The sequence below is a fragment of the Gigantopelta aegis genome, chromosome 1, assembly GCF_016097555.1.
Source record: "Gigantopelta aegis isolate Gae_Host chromosome 1, Gae_host_genome, whole genome shotgun sequence".
Lineage (NCBI taxonomy): Eukaryota > Metazoa > Mollusca > Gastropoda > Neomphalida > Peltospiridae > Gigantopelta > Gigantopelta aegis.
The window spans coordinates 45,380,090-45,388,228 of record NC_054699.1 but is presented as its reverse complement, the minus strand read 5'-3'; positions in this window follow the sequence as shown (position 1 = coordinate 45,388,228).

Below are 8,139 nucleotides of genomic sequence, written 5' to 3'. Positions count from 1 at the left end.
GCGCGCACGCACACACGCACACACAATTCATCACAGTGAGGTCACTGTTGGCTAAATATGTGACCTAACAAAAGCATCACAGGGAGGTCACTGTCACCTAAATGTCTTACCTAATAGTAAGGTCACTGTTAGCTAAATGTCTAACCTAATAGTTAGGTCACTGTTAGCTAAATGTCTAACCTAATAGTAAGGTCACTGTTAGCTAAATGTCTAACCTAATAGTAAGGTCACTGTTAGCTAAATGTCTAACCTAATAGTTGGGTCACTGTTAGCTAAATGTCAAACCTAATAGTTGGGTCACTGTTAGCTAAATGTCTAACCTAATAGTAAGGTCACTGTTAGCTAAATGTCTAACCTAATAGTTAGGTCACTGTTAGCTAAATGTCTAACCGAATAGTTAGTCACTGTTAGCTAAATGTCTAACCTAATAGTTAGGTCACTGTTAGCTAAATGTCTAACCTAATAGTTAGTCACGGTTAGCTAAATGTCTAACCTAATAATTAGGTCACTGTTAGCTAAATGTCTAACCTAATAGTAAGATCACTGTTAGCTAAATGTCTAACCTAATAGTAAGGTCACTGTTAGCTAAATGTCTAACCTAATAGTAAGGTCACTGTTAGCTAAATGTCTAACCTAACAAAGGTTAACTAACTAACTAACTAACCTAACAGTTCACAGCATGAGCTCACAGTAGAAGAAGGTTTGTTTGTTTGGTTGGTTGATTGGTTTTGTTTAAAAGTAAATCATCAAAGATAGTTAAAGTTTGTTTTGTTTAACGACACCACTAGAGCATGTTGAGTAACTGGATGTCAAACTTTTCGTAATTCCGACACTTATTCATCAGAGGAAACGTACACATTTTCCCATTAGCAGCACTGTCCTACACACAGTGGTGCACTGGTTGGAACGACAGAAAAAACACAATCAGTTGAATGGATCCACCGAGGTCGTTCGATCCTGTGACGCAAACACCCCAGGCGAGCACTCAACCGACTGAGCTAAATCCCGCCCCTCATCAAAGAAAGATTTCAAAAAGCATATCAAAATGTTGTAGTACTATTTCCTAAACAACAAGTACAACGACACGACAAATGGTGATGTGGTACCTTAAGTGCTTTTTTTTTGGGGGGGGGGGGGGGGGGGCGTAACCCAGTGGTACAGCGCTCGCTTGATGCGCGGTCAGCTGGGGTCGATCCCCGTCGGTCGGCCCATTGGGCTATTTCTCGTCACAGCCAGTGCACCACATGTCTGTGGGATGGTGCATATAAAAGATCCCTTGCTACTAACGGGAAAATGTAGCGGGTTTCCCCTCTATGACTGTATCAAAATGACCATATGTTTGACATCTAATAGCCGATCACTGTTGGCTAAATATGTGACCTAACAAAAGCATCATTGTGCTCTAGTGGTGTCGTTAAACAAAACAAACTTTTTGTCCCTTAAGTGCTTTAGTGCATCTAAATAGCTGCTACTTAACAATGTACTGAGTCACTGACTCACATACAAGCCAAACAATCAACAGTTGCACGCAGTGAATCATAATACCACTGTTTGGGTGGTCTTGTGGTGTGGGAATGCGTCTGTTATTTCCTGGTAATAACGCAGGTATCAGGTGAATGACTTGTTAGATATAATATTATATCAGAGCTGTTCCACATTTTATATTATTGGGGACGGGAGCCACAGTAATTATTTTTAAATACTTTTTTAGGCTACAAAAATATATACTGCTGGTTTCTGGTCAACGCGAGCGCGCAGTGTCAACATTTTGTTTTCTTTTTCAAATTTCCAACAGTAGCTACAATAGCACCACCTATACCAGAAATAGTGCCGCGCAACCTTGCCTGATAATATTGTGGGTCCAAATGAGGTCAATTTGGGAACATTTGGGGGCAAGGTCGGAGCAATTAAATGTAAACGACAAAACCGTAAAACTTGATCAGAGCCGTATATCTGCACGATAGAGAGTCGAACGGGCATTTGACAAAATAGTGGTTGATTCCATGAATCCATATTTACTGCCTCGTCTGTAGGAGGACAGTAATTTTCGATGAGATCCTTTACTGGAGATGTCATCCTTGCACTGCCACAAAGAGGACTGCCACTCACAGACTAGTTTACTGGAGATGTCATCCTTGCACTGCCACAAAGAGGACTGCCACTCACAGACTAGTTTACTGGATATGTCATCCTTGCACTGCCACAAAGAGGACTGCCACTCACAGACTAGTTTACTGGAGATGTCATCATTGCACTGCCACAAAGAGGACTGCCACTCCCAGACTAGTTTACTGGAGATGTCACCCTTGCACTGCCACAAAAGAGGACTGCACTCCCAGACTAGTTTACTGGAGATGTCACCCTTGCACTGCCACAAAGAGGACTGCCACTCCCAGACTAGTTTACTGGAGATGTCATCCTTGCACTGCCACAAAGAGGACTGCCACTCCCAGACTAGTTTACTGGAGATGTCATCATTGCACTCCAACAAAGAGGACTGCCACTCCCAGACTAGTTTACTGGAGATGTCATCATTGCACTGCCACAAAGAGGACTGCCACTCCCAGACTAGTTTACTGGAGATGTCATCCTTGCACTGCCACAAAGAGGACTGCCACTCCCAGACTAGTTTACTGGAGATGTCATCCTTGCACTGCCACAAAGAGGACTGCCACTCCCAGACTAGTTTACTGGAGATGTCATCCTTGCACTGCCACAAAGAGGACTGCCACTCCCAGACTAGTTTACTGGAGATGTTCCTACTGCCACAAAGGACTGCCACTCCCAGACTAGTTTACTGGAGATGTCACCCTTGCACTGCCACAAAGAGGACTGCCACTCCCAAACGAGTTTACTGGAGATGTCATCATTGCACTGCCACAAAGAAGACTGCCACTCCCAAACGAGTTTAGTAAATCAAAACTAGCACTAGACAAAGCTCAATGTAATAAGTAAAGCTGTGATGACATCCACTCATGATTCACTGTTAAAACAATGATATCAGGTATTCGCGAAATTTATTTTTATAATTATTTGTCTTATTTTATATTTATATTTTATGTCTAATGGCTTTACAATGAACATAACATATAAATGTAAAATAGACAAATAATTAATTAATTAATTAATATGAAATGTAGCTTTACATATATACAGAAATATTTGGTTTACGTTAATGTTCTCTCAAAGTGACATATTCGACAGCCATTTCAAGGACTATCCTGACTTTTCTGCCCTAGCAAGACATCCGTTTGTCACCACACCTCAAAAAAATAAACACTCATCCTTTTTTTCCTGGTTTAAAAACCCCCACTATCTTACCTCATATATTTTAAATATATAGCATTATACGAATAAATACATTTGGAATGACATTTGGCCAAATTATTTCAAATTTCGTTTGGCCGTTGTAAGAAATCATAAATTTGTACGTACAAAATAATAAAATCAGTACTGAGATATCACAAAACATTACAATGTCCAGAAAGTCATTGGTTATAGAGATATTATTATTCAAAGTAGGTAAACCTATAGTCCCTCCCATCTTCCTACAAAAATCTTTAAAACAATTTTGTCAATAATTTCAGTTTGGTTTGACGTAAGAAGAAAAGTAAAAGTGTTTTGGAAATAACATTTTAAACTATTTTTGTGTGCAATTTAGAAAACAGTCGGCTTAGAAATAAATAACTTGAAGTAAATTCCATAGTATGAAAAAAGGTGTTCCCAGTGGGAAGGACTATAAGTAAATTATAATTTTAATAATGTAAAAGTATTTTATTTTCCGAAAAAACACTTTTTAAAAATGGCTACAAGTTCACGACAGTTCCCTTAAACCTGTTCATTAATAACAAATTTCGATAGCAGACTGTTACAAGGACCAGTAGAAAAAACAGCTTTTTATATTGATGTGTTAATAACCAGATATAAAATGTGTCAGGGAGGTAAACAAATGATAGGAATCAGTAAATAAATACAATGAACCTTTTGTTAATCAAAATAGCACGATTTATATACACCTCAAAATAACCGAAAAAAAAAAAAAAAAAAAAAAAAAAAAAAAAAAAAAAAAAAAAAAAAAAACAAACAACCAAACAAACAAACAAATAAATAAATAAATAAACAAATAAATAAATAAATAAACAAACAAACAAACAGATAAATAAATAAACAAAAAACAAATAAATAAATAAATAAACAAACAAGTAAGTAAATAAACAAACAAACAAACAAACAAACAAATAAATAAATAAATAAACAAACAAACAAACAAATAAACAAACAAATAAACAAACAAAAAAACAAATAAACAAAAAACAAATAAATAAATAAATAAACAAACAAGTAAGTAAATAAACAAACAAACAAACAAACAAACAAACAAACAAACAAACAAATAAACAAACAAATAAATAAGTAAATATAGCCTAAGCTATGACGTGAATACAATATGTTATCCAGAGAATATTATTTCTATGGCTTTTGATCAATAATTCAATTCTGGTGAATTTCATTACGATAAGAGACGCGAATGCATTGAAGTTATTAAAATAGATCCATTCCGCGCCGAGATTATGTTCGATAATGAAGCTATATTTAATATGATCAATAGCAAATAGCGTCATACCGACTTTACCATAACAATTGGCACCAAATGTGATTAATGATTAAGCGAGTAAAAGGTGTTTTTTATTTTTTATTTTTTTCCTTTTTGTTTGTATCTAATGCTAGGCTAAGACTGTCAATTATCACGACGAAGTTGACCAACTCGACGGTTGCGTTTCAATTTCCCTCACTTACGACGAGTGCGTTCAGATTAACAACTAATGGGTTATACGACGAGAACCGAGTTATAAGAACGCTCACACTAGAAACTGGACAGTCGTAGAAGTCGCGAAAGCAAAACGTTGGCCGACTTTGTTGTGGCAGTTGGTAGTCTGAGTCTAGCATTACGCCTGAAAGTAAGAATAAAAGCAACAGCGCATTAGCTCATTTTTTATCAGGGGCACATTACCATTAATAACTTCATGCAGTTCATTACAATCTCGATATTATGTGAAAAATACAATACCGAATAATTTACAGGTTATTTAAATAATACATATATACATGTATATATACAAATATAATTACACGTACAAATACACACACATATTTTATGTAAAAGTATTATTTGCTTAAAGACACTTCAGCACGAGAGAGAGAGAGAGAGAGAGAGAGAGAGAGAGAGAGAGAGAGAGAGAGAGAGAGAGAGAGAGAGAGAGAGAGAGAGAGAGAGAGAGAGAGAGAGAGAGAGAGAGAGAGAGAGAGAGAGAGAGAGAGAGAGATCTGCTGCTATACAGGCAACTCATTCAAAAACATCAGCAAGGGATCTTTATAAACTATTTCCAGTAAACAGAACAAACACATGTCAGTAGTACACACATACACGTATACGCACACCCACACACGCATACACGTATGCACCTAAACACATATGCACGTACACACATGTACATGTGTACACACACACGTACATGTACACACACGCGCGCGTGCGCGCATACAAACACACACACACGTACATAGGTACACATGCACGCACACACAAGTTTGTATTTCGAATAGAGACAAAATCGAAATCATGAAGAAAAAAAAACCAGAACCCAGGGCGACGACTGTATGAAGATGAGCCGGTGCAGCACGCTTGGCTTCGTTCAACACATAGCGCTCGCTGACCTGAAAAAACAACATCAACAGGCGATAATAACTCGTCCCAGGAGGAGCTAGTTCACGTAACAGGTGCTTCAATAATACCGCACCCCTTGTAAAACCGTGAGGGCTGTTTTTCTCTCTCGCTCTCTCCCTTGATATTTGTTTAAAAATCCATAAGATTTCCAAATACAATTTAACTAATACCACACCCCTTGTAAAACCGTCAGGGGTTTTTTCTTCTCTCTCTTGATATTTTTTTTAATTTGTTTTAAAATACATACGATTTCCAAATACAATTTAACTAATATCACACCCCTTGTAAAACCGTCAGGTTTTTTTTCTCTCTCTCCCTTGATATTACACCTACCTATTGAGTCGTTTAAACTTGTCCTGGGTGCAAGCCGGTACCAGGCTGCGAACCCAGTGCCTACCAGCCTTGCGTCCGATGGCTTAAACACTACACCACCGAGGCCGGTTTTCTAAATATGCATTTGTATTGTCCCGTTATTAAGTGGTGTATATGTGCCTCAGTGCAGTACGAAATTATTCTCACATAATAATTATTTTCGCTCTGGTACTTCGATGACCTGAATTGTGATTTTGTTTATACATTGAACGAGTAGTCAATGGGAGTTCGGGTTATTCCGGTGTGTTAGGAAGCGTTCGGGGTGTTTCGGTGTGTTAGGAAGTGTTCCGTAAGAACTGTAAAAAGGTAAGAACGCAGTGCAATCGCATTCCGACCTCAAGTCGCCTGGTCTGTTTATAATTATGTCAGCACTGCACCTATACACTAATCGAAAAACACACACGAACACACGTGGGTAATTGCTCCTGTTATTTCCTAACATAACAGGGCAGGGGTTGTTGCGTTTGAAAGCTTGTGAAAACAACTTCTCCCCCTGAAATCACCCCTCAAAAAAAAGAAAAAAAGAAAGAAAACCCACACTAAAAAACATGCATATTTAAATGAGATCAACCTAAGTGTCTGTCTCTATCTGTCTATCTGTCTCTCTCTATCTGACTGTCTAGATGGATCGAGGAAAAGAAATCCCCACAAACCCACACAAACTCCTCACTTCTCTCTTCTCTCTCTCCGATCTTCTCTCTCATCTTCTCCTCTCTCTCTATCTCTCTATCATCTCTCTACCCTCTCTCTCTCCCCCCTCTCTCTCCCCCCAGATCACCCTCTCTCCCCTAAAAGTCTCCCCACCCCCTCTCTCTATCTCTCTCGCCTCTGTCCTCTCTCCTCTCGCACTCTCTCCGTCCCTTCTCCCCCCTCTCTCTCCCCCCCCGCCCTCCATCTCTCTCGCTCTCTCTCTTCTCACGTCTCGTACTCATCTCTCCTCTCTCGCCTCTCTCTCTCTCTCTATCTCCCTACGCCTCGCTCCCTCTCTCTCTCCAGATCTCATTGGCTCTCTCTCCATCTGCGTCGCTCGCTCTCCCTCCCTCTCCCCTCTCCCTCTCTCTCTCCCCCTCTCTCGCTCTCTCTCTCTCTCTCTCTCTCTCTCTCTCTCTCTCTCTCTCTCTCTCACAACCTTTTTGAAACACGGGTTAATACTTGGACAGATGACCGACTGAAAACATCAAGGGTCAGATGCAGTACCCGTATCACACTGACGACAAAGAGTGCGGTGCGCCTTCCGTCTGTAAGAAAGTACAAACAAACGACCTCTTACTGCTAATTGGTAGTATCTAGAAGTCTTTGTAGCAGTAGCTAAAGTGAACAGTGTGTTTTTGTTTAACGACACCACTAGAGCACATTGATTTATTAATCATCAGCTATTGGATGTCACACATTTGGTAATTTTCTCAATGAGTCTTAGAAAGGAAACCCGCTACATTTTTCCATTAGTAGCAAGAGATCGTTTATATGCATCATCCCACATACACGATAGCACATACCACGGTCTTTGATATACCAGTCGTGGTGTACTGGCTGGAACGAGAAATAGCCCACCGAAGGGGATCGACCCCAAACCGACCGCACACCAAGCGAGTGCTTTACCACTGGGCTACGTCCCGCCCCCTTGTAGCAGTAGTATGCCGCCCCTGCCCACCCAAGTCCCCCGATTTTAACCTACTTTTCTGTCCTTGGCAAACGGCCCATTCACCTTGAACCTAGGTAAACTCTAAAGTAAGTCACAGTGTTATATACATTATCAGCATCACTTATAGTTCTACTTACACCTATAGACTATTGGTTTAGTGCTTGGGAAAACTGGCCACTTTCCAGAAGACATAGATAAATACAGAGAGAGACAGACACACACACACACACACAGAGAGAGAGAGAGAGAGAGAGAGAGAGAGAGAGAGAGAGAGAGAGAGAGAGAGGAGAGAGAGAGAGAGAGAGAGAGAGAGAGAGAGAGAGAGAGAGAGAGAAGAAAAAAGAGAAAGGTAAACAGAGATAAACAGGAGATAGACGGAGAGATAGAGATATAAAGAGTG